The 13720-nt window shown below is 40.9% G+C and overlaps 1 protein-coding gene across 1 annotated transcript in view; it reads left to right on the top strand.

Annotated features, from left to right (window-relative positions):
- Nucleotides 1-13720, top strand: part of NTM (neurotrimin) — a 1011020-nt gene that overhangs the window by 573851 nt on the left and 423449 nt on the right. The window lies entirely within an intron of this gene.

The following is a 13720-nucleotide window of genomic DNA, read 5'->3' as shown; positions in this document are numbered from 1 at the left end:
TACCCCTTGACTGTCCCAATTTGGAATGGACAGTCCCTATTAACCTTTTGTTCTCCCACTTTTTCAACTTCCTTAGTGCCCCACTTTCTCTCTCTTCCTCCCATTTTCTTCCCAGTATAATTTCAGTTGCTGCAAAGTAATTTCAAAATGCAAAAGTAGTTCACATTCAATCAACTCAACAGAGAGGAGAGGAGAGGGTTCATTCATATCCTTCCCAGGAGGCTCAATCATAAGTAAGCTGCTGCAGCATCTCTTATCTTGTGTGTTCTTTTTCATTAATAACATTTGTTGTGTAGACCAACACTGACATTGGTCAGCTGCATGCATCCATTTCCTGTATTGCTATGTACTGTATATGCATTATCCTACTTGTGAGTATGTATTTTCCCTGGATAATGATTAACCTTCCATTTTGAAGCCATGCCCTCCCTTCAGTCCATCTGCCTTGTCCAGGCCTCGGAGGTTGAGAGGAACTGCTGGACCTCTACCCTCTCCCTCCCACCACCCTTCTCCTCGTGTTATGTTTTTAGATTGTAAGCCTGAGGGCAGGGAACCGTCTAACTAAAGGATTGCATGTACAGGCTGTGTAAATTAAGCGCTTCATAATAAAGGTTAATAATAATATAAAATAATCTCAATTTTTGCCTGTGGAAATGTTGGAGGGAATGCATAGCTTGTCACATGTAATGAGTGCCTCTTATTATTTCATCCTTGCATGCAAGGATAGTAATCTCCCTAGTTTTCTCCCTGCTGAAAGAGAAAAATAATATTTTGAGTGATTTCTTCTAGTATTCAAGCATCCCTATTGTTGCAGGAATTAGTCTTCTCAGAAATACAAGGGGAAAATGTTCGTAGAAAAAAGAAAATGAAAAATACCATGTTCTGCACTGAATAATCTTTTTGACCCATGAGGATGTTTGAATACTGTAAGAATATTGCACACAAGTCTCACTGCTCTTTTATTCTTCTCAATAGGGTTTCCCAACTCTCGGGAAGTCTATTTTTCATCCAGGAAATGGAGACTATTATTTCCCTTACTGGTGACATGCTATATACTTAGAATGCACCTGGTGGCAGGTTTGGTCATTAATGTCTCCAGATATATGGGTCTCTGGTGACAGAGCTGTGGGATCTTCTCTGGCAGAGGTCTTTGACAGGTCTTGCTGGTAGGAATAGATAATACTGGGCTAGATGGGTCGGTGCCGCAGTCCAGCATAAGGCAGCTTTGTAAGCTTTAATGAAAAATTGTAGGGATTCCAGATACATTGTTATCTTCCTAGCTCTCTTTGATTTCCAGCAGTGTCTTTCCCACTCATGGTGACAAAGCATTTTCAAAGCAAGATGGATATCAGGCTTGCAAATACATGGGAAAACCAGTTTTAGATTGGAAAAGAACAGACAGGTGGAAATGAACTGTGTCCGTCCAAGTCTATTACTTAAAATAAGAAGTCATACAATGTCTTCCCCCCCCCCCTTTCAATGGCTGAGATGTCTGAAGTACCTACACTGGTACGGGTGGTGGTGGTATGGTGTGACTGCGGGAAAGAAATGTTTATGGATGTAGTGGTCACAAAAGACATAAAGCAAAGTGGTTGTGGTGTTGTGGTCTGAGTGCTGGACTTTGGAGATCAGGGATTCATTCCCAGCTTGGTTATGAAACACACTGAGTGACCTTGGGCAAGTCGCATGTTCTCAGCCTCTGGGGATGGCATGGACAAACCTCCTCTGAACAAGGGGCTATACAGACTCCTTTGCAGTGGCTTGCAGCTGCCCCATTACTGGCTGGCTCAGTGCTGCAGCAACCGCATGCCGTGACACCAATCTGGCCTCCATAGAGCACAAAAAGGAAGCCACCCCAAGCAACTTCTTTTTGCGCCCTAGATGATGCCCCTTTGGTGCTGCACTGTTTGGATGCCCTGCCAGAGGTGTGTCATCATGGTGTGCACTGTGTGGGCCAGCATGCACCAAAATGGTGCCCTGGCAGTGGCATTAGGATGTTGCTCTGCCCACAGGCTGGTGCTTTTTGCTGGTCTGTCCAGGGCCATAATCTTGCCAAGACAACCCCATGATAGGGTTGTCTTTGGGTCGCCATAAGTCAGAAACGACTTGAAGGCACACAACACAAATGTACACACATTGTTGCCAGAAGAGGAGGACCGCCAGCTCGGAGCAGCCCATTTCTACAGAACCCAGATCCTGGGTTGGGGTGTGTTTGTGTGTTCATCTTCTTGTAGGCAAGGTGCTTGGTCTGTGGCACAAGTAATTGTCCAGCCAAGCCTTCCCAAGCACTTGGCTTCCAAACACACACACACCATTATACCAGTGTAGTGTGCCAACTACAATCCAGGGTTAATATTTTATTTTAGTTGTGCCTTGCTATGGATTTTCTTTGTGGGGTTTTTTGCTATGTGCTCTTAGAATTCAAGTGAGCATACAGTGGGGGGGAAAGGCTTTAAACTAGCAGAAAACTGGGATGAGAACTGTCAAGTTTCACCTTGTTTAGCATCACCCCAATCAATAGTTCTGCTATAAACAATCTCCGGGTGTGTAGAAACGGGTTCATGACACTTTCTGACACCCAGATCTGCCAGCTCTCTCTGTCTCTCTCCGCTTGGTTCAAGAACTGCTTCCCCTCCCAAGTGCAGTCTGCTAGTTTGCTCTTATTCTGCTAGTGCCAAACTGAAGTGCTACACAAAGTGTTTATTTCTTCACTGAGGTTTCCTGGAAATGCTATTGGCAATTAGGAACTACTTCTCTCCTCTTTCTTTCTTTACTCCTTTAGTTCATGTGTATGTTTTTGTGGGGGGTGGTTTGGGGTGGCCGAATTAAAAGATGTGCAATGGCTAAAATAACAATCCTAAATGAGGAGAATGCAAGGGAATTTTGTAAAAAGAACAAAATCCCATCGATTACAAAGCCTTGCCACTTCAGTTTGACCAGTTTGGGAGCTAGAGGACAGTTGTTTTTATTCTATTTTTTCCTCTGAGATAAAGCCAACAGCAGGGGAGACATGCCAATCTCCACTGGTTGCGTCTCTCTGTGTGTTTCTTGGGTGAAAATATAAGCCTTTGGTTATTTAATTGAATATGAAAACAGAACAGAAAAATTCAACGTTTTTTCCAGTTGAATGAGTTGTCGTGTTGTTGTGTGTCTTCAAGTCATTTCTGGTTTCTGGTGACTCTAAGGTGAACCTATCATAGGGCTTTCTGAGGCTGAGAGAGTGTGACTCATCCAAGGTCACCCAATGGATTATATGCTCAAATCACTGCGCCACACTGGGGTGAGACTACAAGGACATTCATGAATATTTTTCAGTATTTTTCTTTCATATTTTGTGACTTTATTGCAATTTTTTAATGAAAAAAACTATATTTTGGGTGAATGTTTTGTGAATGTATTATGTATTGTAAAAAAAAGCAATGCATCTTTGGGGGAAAATTGTACAAAATGCAATGTGTTGGGGCAAATAATAGCATGTTGTTATACTCTTTCTCACTGAGGTCAAGAGATGAGCAAATATTCTTTTACATACCTAGGGTTGGCAAGCAAGGAAACTTTGAGAGAGGTATCTTTTTGATTATTCTTACTTGTATAGAAAATACAAAAAGAAAACATAATAGTTAATTAAGTTTGACATTTCATACAGTATTAATAATCTGAATGACTAGAAGAAGAAAAAACTTAAAGTAGAACTTACTCATTGTTCAAGATAAAAGGAATTAAGATTTCCACCTCCTCTCCTTCATAATTTGAATTCCTGGATGCAGAAAAGTCAGGGTTACTTTAGAGTTCTGTCTCATCTCAGCTGTTTTCTTTCCAAAATGTGGCTTGTGTATCCAGAGGACTTTCAGATTCTTCATGTTTGGAGAAACCCTGGTTGTGATCATCATAATACTTTTCGAATATAGAGATATATCCTCATTTACCACTTGACCAATGATAGTACCTATTCTGTAAATAACCCCACCGGAGGTTATCTATCGTATGGCCTTATATATTCTTGACACGTCTCCAGAATGCCCCAGATAAGGCTCTGACAGTAACATCTCCATTGGTACATCTCAACCCAAGGAGAGCTCTCAAGGAATTCCAAGACAAATGTTGACAGCCAAACACTTCTTTGTCAAAGAAAGACTCTTCCACTCCATTTTAAATATCTATAATGAAGTATCAGCAAGGTTTAAGCTTGTTGCCTCAGAACATGAGCTTTGTAAGACTCATAGCTCAAACTTCACATTACTTGTGAATACCGAGGTATAATTTAGAGAATGAACGTTGGGTCGACATACTCCTCTCTTCCTTCTCCCATATATCTTTACATGACTGCTTTCACTAGAGAGAACCTGGTTCGTTTTAAACAAAATTTGTCTATGATGTCTGAAGCAGGACATTGTAACATTTTGTAGAATCTGACACTGAGAATCCACTGAGAATTGAATTGATATCACTGGACATATTTGTAAATGTAGCCTTTCTGGAAGGGGTTTGCCCATCATTGTGCATGCATGAGTTACAACAGTCATTCTGTTGTTATGATTTCCTTTACTCCTTCCATTCTTCTTGGTGAGTCTGCTGAGATCTTTAATTTAACAGGAATTTCTCTTGCAAATCCCATTCCTATTGAAATTAAAAGGCCAATTCTTACTCACAGCGTCACATAATTCCCCTCAAAATGTATTGCTCAGTTTTAACAACTATTTAACCTTCTCTGTTTTCATCCAACAAACAACCAGTTTTTAAACCCTCCAGAAACCATTTGAGAGCAGTTCCGTGTGTGTGTGTGTGTGTGTGTGTGTGTGTGTGTAATCTCCTTAAAAAAGCAGTACTGATTATGAGCATCTTTATTGAGTTTAAAAACAATACAAGAAGCTCTGTTAGTCCCCCAATAAAGATGATGTTAATATTTAACTGGCATTTATTTAAACCTACAGTAACTGTCCTATTAAATTTAAATTAACTGTGCATTTGGGAGTCATCCCCTAAAGCCTGGCTGGGACTTTGCCACTATTGAGCCCTCTCATGTCTGTACTTTATATTGGGTGCTTAGCTATAAAAAGGAACATTCCATTTGCCCTTTAAAGTCTAGTGATTTGAGGGCTGTTTTTTCCCCATCCTCTCTCCCCTCTGCTCTCTGTGTCTTTATTTCTTGAATAAAGAACTTTAACGCCTTCGATGCTAGTTTCTAATAGCCTTTCTGTTATACCAATAATGAGAATTAAAGCAGTTAGGCACTATGATGGAAAAAGTGCTTACTTCCAAATAGTGTGAGGTTTCATTCAAAGGACAGCACAAGCTGAGTTGTGCCACCAACTATTAAACAACATTGCTCTTTACCATTTTGATAAGGGGGTGAGGGAATGGAAGATAGCAAATGGAACATGATCATATTCCGATACTGATACTGCCTTCAGATCATTTCCAATTTATGACGACCCTATCATGGATTTTCTTGGCGAGATTAGTTTAGAGGAGATTTGCCATTGCCTTCCCCTGAGGCTGAGAGCATGCGACTTGTCTAGGTCTCCCAGTGGAGCGCATGGCCGAGTGGGAAATTGAACTCTGCTCTCCAGAGTCATAGTCCAACACTCATGGCACTATGCCACATTGGCTCTTTCTGATGCTGATATACCATCCAAACTCAAACAGATAAGATTAACAAGTATCAAATACATTTTAATTGCACCTTTCCCCTCCCTCTTCCTTTTTGTTAATGAAAAAGCAAACCAGAACCACTGTATCTGGACCTTTGTGAAATGTTGAAGTGGCTGGACTTCTATAGGACATTTTCTTTGAGCCTGGTCACATTTCATTGTATAACTTTGTGCTTTAGTTAGTCTTAATGAAGAGAGACATAGGCATGAGACCCAGTTTAGTGTAGGACTCTTTCCCCTCTAATGTCACTCAATTCTAAACTTTAGGGTGGTTGTCCTTGTGTGCCTTCAAGTCATTTCTGACGTATCACAGCCCTAAGGCAAACCTGTCATGGGGTTTTCTTGGAAAGTTTCTTCAGAGGTGGTTTGCTATTGCCATGTTCTGAGGCTGAAAGAGTATGACTTGCCTAAGGACACCCAGTGGGTTTCCATGGCCAAGCCAGGATTCGAACATGAGTTGTAGTCCAGTGCTCAAACCACTACACCACACCAACTCTTCTAGATGTTAGGGTTACTTTCAGGTAAGTCTTTTATCCTGTAATCATCTTGGTATGATTACAGAATTTTACAGGGGATCCAGAAATTATTTTCTAACTTCACTGTTCTTTCCCTTTGCATCTTCTAACTCTTTTCATACCAGAATTAATTTGTTTCCCCTTTTAAGGAGGAAAAGATGGAACAGATGCACACAATGCTTTTTCGCTAATAGTTTTTCTTGCTTCATTTGGAAGCAGCCTTAGGCCAGCCCTGAATTCACCACTGATCTCTTACAGTCTGTTCACATTTGGAAGTTGTTGATTTCCAAACATGCTTTTCTGACTCAGCAAAACGTTGTTGCAGGGCTCCAAGCATGAGCGATGCTTGTAGATAATGGGAATTGTCCAATAACATCTGGAGAACCATAGGCTCCTTATCCCTGCTTTAGTGTGCATTCCTATAAATACAGTACATGCAGGTGCGCACTCTGAGGCAAAACGTGCATTGCACAACGTACCATCTCTCACACTACACTTCAAAAGGGGATCATTTTGAACAGTTGATAGTGTAGGTGAATTAAGTTTTCCTTTAAAACAATGCAAAGATAGCTGTGTTTAGGTTAACCAACAAAGTACAAAAAGGTTTGCAAATCTGGGAGATTGTAGGATTACTGAATCAGTCAAGATGTTTCAAAAAGCAGAGGGCAGGAGGGAAAGCGAAAGAGTTGATGTTCTAAATCTGCATCTGCACTACAGAAATAACACCATTCAACACTATGTTAACTGCCATGGCTCAATGCTATGGAATTCTGGGATTTGCAGTTTTGTTCTAGTACCAGAGCTCTCTGAAAGAGATGAATACCTATCTCACAAAAATGCAAATCCTAGCATCAGATAGCATTGAGCCATGGCAGTCAAAGCAGTGTCAATTTGCATTATTTTTGCAGTGCAGATGAGGCCATAGTCATGTAGTCTGTATTTTGAGACATAATGAAGATGACGGATTGGCATATTTTCCATTGGGGCTCACTAGATGATGGAATGGTGTTAAATATCACCCGAAGAAGCCCCTGGGGTTTTCAAGAATGGGGAAAACAAAATTTCATTTCTCCCTGTAGTATAACCTTAACCCCAGAACCAAAAGTCTCTGGGGTTTTAAGACAGCAGAGAAATCATTGTAAAGTTGAAAAAAATAAATGAGTTGTAAATAATGGATCATAGCCTTTAGCAAAGTAAGGTAAAGGCAGGGTGTTTGAAGGCCTTGGAGAGTGAATCCTGTTACTACAAAGGATATTCAACATGTTTAAGAGCAAATTATTGGAGGATACTTGTTACTCCAGAAGCAGAGGGTGGGAAAGGACTTTGTACCCTGCCTTGAACAGTCAAACACTTAGGCCTGACCATGTTAAACTATTTGACATTACAATGTGATGGTTGTGTTGTCATTTTTTAAGACAAAAAATGTCTTTTTTCCCCTCCAGGTATATGTTGCATGAAATCAAAACCTGTGTCTGCCTGCAATGCTGGCTGGCCAAAGTATTTGTGTTGTCTGCCAGGAGAGGGGGCCTTTAGCCTTCTTAGGAAAAAGGGAAGATGCTTGCTTATGCTGTGGAACCATTCACAGAACAGGACAGTGAGGCTTTAATTCACAATGGGATTGCTCCAGAGTAAATGGAATGGATTGAACAATGTTTTTTTCTTCTTGATTTGAATGGGGCATTGAACTCTAAGTATCACATCTGTGCTCTGCCCGAGACCTTCCTTGACTTGTAAGGTTGTTATTATTATTAGTAGTATATAAAATAAGCACAGATTTCCTATGCTTATCCACATGAAGGCATGAGAGGTTTTCTCTGTACCTCCCTCTGCAAACTGCTCCACCTTCACAGCTGGACTCAGCTGTCAGTCTCTCCTCTCCTGGAGCTACTGTATAATTTAGAAGCCTCTGGATTTCATCTTTCTCATTTCTTCTTCTTCTTGTTCTTCCTTTTCTTCCTGTAAATGTGTGCATGTGTTTGTTGTGTTTATTGTCTATAGATATTTTTAAAACCTGGAGCAATTATAGCTGTCAGGGACAAGACAAGCGGCGACAGGCTGATTTATGTATCCAGGGTACAGATTTAAAAAGGAGGAAGGAAGAAGGGTGGGAGAGAGCCAGGGAAGTGGAGCAAAGAGCTTGGCTGAAACTCTTGACATTTGTATGTGTTAAACTGAATGAAGCAATCAAAGAGCATGCATGATTTGCAGAGGAGAGCTTGAAATATTTCCCCCTCTTTTTGGTGAAAAAGTAAAGGTATAGTTCAAAAAGAGCTTGGCCCAGAAATGTGAGGATAAGTGTGGCCCATCAGAGTTTCAGTCTAGGCAACCATCTTCACTTGTTTCCATTTGGCAAGGGCTACCTGGTTCAACATGAAGGGGGTTTGTATGTGTGTATGCTTATGCAACATTAGCACATGCACAAACACACAGAGAGAGGGGGGAATGGAGTGAGACCCAGTAAGTGCAATGCATTTGGAACAAGCCATGGAGCAAAACAACAGCTTCATGGCTCCTGGGCCTTCTTGATGCGTAACCTCTGGCACAAAAAGTGGAGGATCTCTACAAAAAATCTTCAGGGGCTGGCAGTGAGCCTTGTACAAGCCCCAGCAATATACTTAGGGCTTGTGGAAACATCTCATGAATCACTATGTAGGGAAGACCACATGATATGAGCCCAAGTGGGATGGTGGCAATCAGTGTATTTGCTGACCTCATTATGTCATCTTCCTGGCTGACCCAAAATTGCACACACATACACACCAGATCTGGGCTGCCATGGTACCCAAGTAATCAGATTTCCTTTGGGTTCTGGACCCATTTGCCCACATCCCTCTTGTGCCCCTTTCCACAGTCCCTTAGTTTAGAAATAATTCCAACCCTTTCCCCTCAACCATTCACACTTACACCTTCTGGTCTCAGATGTTGGCCCTAACATTTCAGAGAATACCCTGCTGATGCTGAATTGACAATCATGAAACTGGGATGTCTTTGCCTCTTTCTAGATGGAAATAGAGTTGTTGACCCAAGTGACATCAGGCTTAGGCTACTTGTCAGTGTAAGAGCCTCGTCTAGTCTAAGATGTCTAATATCCAGTGGTTACTTGAAAGCGAGATAAAAATGCTCTCCCAAATTACTATCCCATACAAAAACAATCTTGAATGTTAGATGTCTTTTAAATATATATATAGAGAGAGAGGCTGGAGGGGGGGGAGACTGGTTAGTTGCCTGGAAGAAGCCTTGTGAGTGGTCAACTGAATGTCAAGTCAGTGTTTCCACCTTACTGGGTTGTTGTGGGGACAAAGCCGTGGATTAGATGGATTGTGCTGAGCTCCTTGGAGGAAAGGAAAGATATTAATACTATTGGGAGGATATGCTCATATATGTAGGTATTTTTCCCCATGACTGCTCCCAGACCTTGGATCATTCTTCCAAAGGAGGTCCAGTTGATCTCTCCCCCCCCCCTTGTTTTTCTGCCAACAAGTGAAAACGTTTTTATTCAGGCAGGTTTTTGAATTTGAATTTTCTAGCTGTAGTATGTGAAGTGATGGGTTGTGTGTGTATGTGTATAAATCTTTTACTGGAACTGTGTTTCAAATATGTGTTAAGACAGTGTTTCAGGCATTTCTGATCATGTCTTTAGTAATGTTGATGTTTAATTCCATTTTAACTTTTGTAAATGAATGTTTTAGTTGGACCTTTTTAAAAATATTGTAAGCCACCTTGGATCTCATTTTGGAAGAAAAGTGGAATATAAGTGTAACAAATTAATAAATAGATAATGTAGGCTGGAGCATTAGGCTCTGCAAAAAATGCAACCTTACTCTTTTGCTTTTACTGTCCCAGGTTTAAGTGGAGCAGTTAGAGCAGAGGGCGTAGAATTCCATGAGAGAGAGACTTCATTTTTAAAAACTGATGGTTTGTGGAAGATGGGGAAAATGCTACATTTGTTCCCTTAGGGCTATCTCTTCACAATGGAACTGATCAGGGTTCGGCAGCAGCCAAGAAACCAGCCCACAAGAGAACCCGTTGTCTCTCTGTTGTGCTGAACAGGGACTTTGGGAGTACACTTAGTGCTGCACTGCAGACACAATCAATAAAGCTCATGCTTTATGTACCTCATTACCGCTTCCCCTTGCCTTAAAGAGTTTCCAGTAACCTGGAGCATATCACTGGGAAGATGGAGACATAGGGGAAGATAATATTGAATGATAGGACTCAAAGGTATTATAAAGTCCTCAAGCCCACTTGCTCAAAGACGAGAATTTACTTCAGCATATCAATCCCACTCCCTCCCATGGTTCACATACAGTTGGAATATTAAGAGCTCCCTCACCATTGGTTTACATAGAAAAGCATACTAGCCCATCTGGTCTGTATGGCAGTCAGTGATGTCTCAAGCAAGAGAGTTAGTTGTGCCCTGGAAAGCAGAGATGTCAGGGTTTGGATTTTGGGACCTTATTTATGCACAGGTTATGCTCTATTACCGTGCTATAGAGTCTTCCCAGTAATCTAGCATCTGACATTTTATTTCACTTAGATAATACAGAACATCACAAGTAAAAGGCAAGAGGAAATAGAAAGCTCTGCATCAATCCTGCTAATAAAACATTTTCTTCCAGATTATTTAAGGTGGTGTGTTCAAGATATCCTAATAGTAGTTAGTCAATTATCCTTGTTATACCCATATATTCGGAATACTGTTAAATCCATCTAGGTGTACGATTCGGGATTTTATCCTTGACATTTATATGCATACATGTATTTATACGATATGCTAGAATAGGTTTCCAATGGATGTAATGTAATGTAATTTTTGTAATCACTTTATTATTTTGTGCTGGCCATGTGCCGTAACAAATTATTTGTATTTGCTTAAGTGGGTGGTTTACTTTGATACATCATATTTCATTTTAACCCTAGTTCAGGGTTGAGATTTTATTTTTATTTACATCTAAATAAATGTAATGGTAAACTGTTGCTTATCTAAAACAGAAGCGAAGTCTGTGCTAAAGGAAGAGAGAGGACAGTGCACATGTATGAAGCTCAGTGTTGCTTATTCTCTTAATGGTAAAATAGGATGTAGAGTTACACATGAATTGTGTCAGAGAAAAGCTTTCAGCAACTGATAATAGAATCTGAGTGTTGGGTGGGTGATGGTCTCAGATAGTGATCCTTATAGCATTCATTTTTCCTCTTTGAAATGTTCAAGGGTATGATATACTGGAGTATTTCCCTCCAGAAGGGAATGATTACTTTACAATTGTGCCTATAACCACTGGACCGTGGGGCTCTCATTTTTTTCTTCCTCTCGATCAGGAGAAGGCCTGGCAACCGCCCTCCCCAAAACCCATTGCAGTGCTTTATTCTCCAAGGCTGTTAATCCACATTCTTTCACAAGTGCTAAAGCCACGCACTCAGTAATCTTAAAAAGAGATTGGAAAGTGAGGAAATAAACAGGCTTGGAAAGAAATCCCCTCCTCTTGTGACCCATCAGCACAGGCAATAATAATAAAGCTTTATTATTTCATAGAGTGTCTTCTCTGCCTGGCGTATTTCAGAATGCTTGAGATTAAATAGCACAGTTAGCGAATTAAATAATAGTTTACAGAGTATTGGATGACTCAGGGGATTAGTAATGGGGCTATGGATCCTTTCACATCTAGGTCACCGGTTTGGAATCCAACTCATGTTGGTAGCAATTTTTAATAAGGTGGCAATGTCTAATAGTCAGCAAGGGCCCTACACGAAATGAATTGGTGATTTTTAGGTGCAGAGGAATGGATGTGTTCCCTAAATCTTCCATTTTATACACAGAAACCACAGAAAATCAAGATCTGGGATGCCAGAAAAGTTTTAGTTTCTCATATGACCTTTTCCACTGGTTGGCACATTGTCCAAGTGAATGGAAGAGGAGAACTTCATCCTGCCACTGAGGGCTTAGGTCTCTTTTTGCTTGGACCCAAGGCCAGCAGTGACTTTACTGGATGCTACAAATAGTAGAAACAAACCTACTCCTTACAACTCATTTCATATGAGGCAAAATCAAGCCAACATTAAGCCCTTTTAATACCAAATGTTTTCAATCGGAGACCTAAATCAGGCCTCATTCCCACTTACAGATAAATCGGTGTGCGATCTGAATCGATGGATCGATTCGACCGTGAAGCATGGTTCCCATTACATTTGGCCCAATTGCATTTTCTCTCTCTAAAATAATCCACTTGTGGTTCACATTCATGTATGAATCGATTCAAAATGAACCCGCTCCAGTCAGCTGAAGGGCAAATTTAAATGAATTCTGATCCACATCTGGTTCACACTAGAAAGTAGGATCAACCTATAGTATCAGTGGTTACTACCAGATCCTTTGCAGTCAGATATTCCACTCAACCCAATAATAATAATAATAACAACAACAACAACAACAACAACAACAACTGGATCAACCTATAGTATCAATGGTTACTATTTAAACAAAACCTACCTCTTAATAATAATAATAATAATAATAATAATAATAATAAAAATAAATAGTTTATTTATATCCCGCTTTTCCAATTTGATCAAGCAGGGCTTGAAAGAGTGGCTACACTGGGTAGGGGATTCTGGGAGCTACAGTCTGAAAAGTAACTTTTTTAAGTGGTGGCTCAGGAAAGTGTCCCTAAACATTGAGAACAATTGACAATGGATATTTCTTTCTTTTCTTCCCTTACCTTCCTATAAGCTTCACAGAGCATCAGTGTGGCTAGTGTTGGAAAGGTTAGATAATACCTATACAGGCTGTACCTCTGGAGTAGGTACATTAACATTCCCTTCTTCATTTTTATACATCTGTAAACCCTGTGATTTCCCCCCCAAACTTACTAATACATTCCCCATTGAAGTGGCTGGTGCAATTTGGGCTACATAGGCCCCATACAGACAGGCCAAAATAAAGCTGTAGGGACACTTTGGAGGTATGCTGTTTAAATGATGCATGCGTCCTAAGAGTCCAGAAGCTGCACCAAAGCTGTGCTTGAGTCCTTAGGACTGGATTGTGGCTTTGGCATGGGTTTTGGACTCTTAGGACGTATGCATCATTTAAATAGCATACCTCCAAAGTGGCCTGAAGCAGCTTTATTTTGGCCATAATTAGCCAAATTAGCTTGGAGAAAAAGTTTGATATTATTAAAGATCAAAGGTGGCTAATGAGAGTAATGGGAGGCCCTCTAGAGGTTACTTGACTGCAACTCCCATCACTCCTACTCATGAGAAGTCCTAGCAGTTGCATTCCACCAACATCTTCCGGCCTATGAGGGAGTTGACCAGGCAGGCCCAGCTCCATCAGGGCTAGCCTGAAGAAGAAGAGCCCTCCCTCCAGTCCATCTGCCTTGGTCCAGGCCTCAGAGGGAGAGAAGAATGCTGGATCTGATCCTCTCCCCCCCTCAGCATTCCCTTCTCCTTTTGTGTCGTGTCTTTTTAGATTGTAAGCCTGAGGGCAGGAAACCATCTATTAGTCCTTCTGTTGTAAGCCGCCCGGATTCCCAGTGATTGGGCAGCATTATAAATAAATCC

Source organism: Sceloporus undulatus, chromosome 6 (genome assembly GCF_019175285.1).
Source record: "Sceloporus undulatus isolate JIND9_A2432 ecotype Alabama chromosome 6, SceUnd_v1.1, whole genome shotgun sequence".
NCBI lineage: Eukaryota > Metazoa > Chordata > Lepidosauria > Squamata > Phrynosomatidae > Sceloporus > Sceloporus undulatus.
The sequence above is the reverse complement of the archived record's forward strand: the minus strand, read 5'-3'. Positions and strand labels throughout refer to the sequence as shown.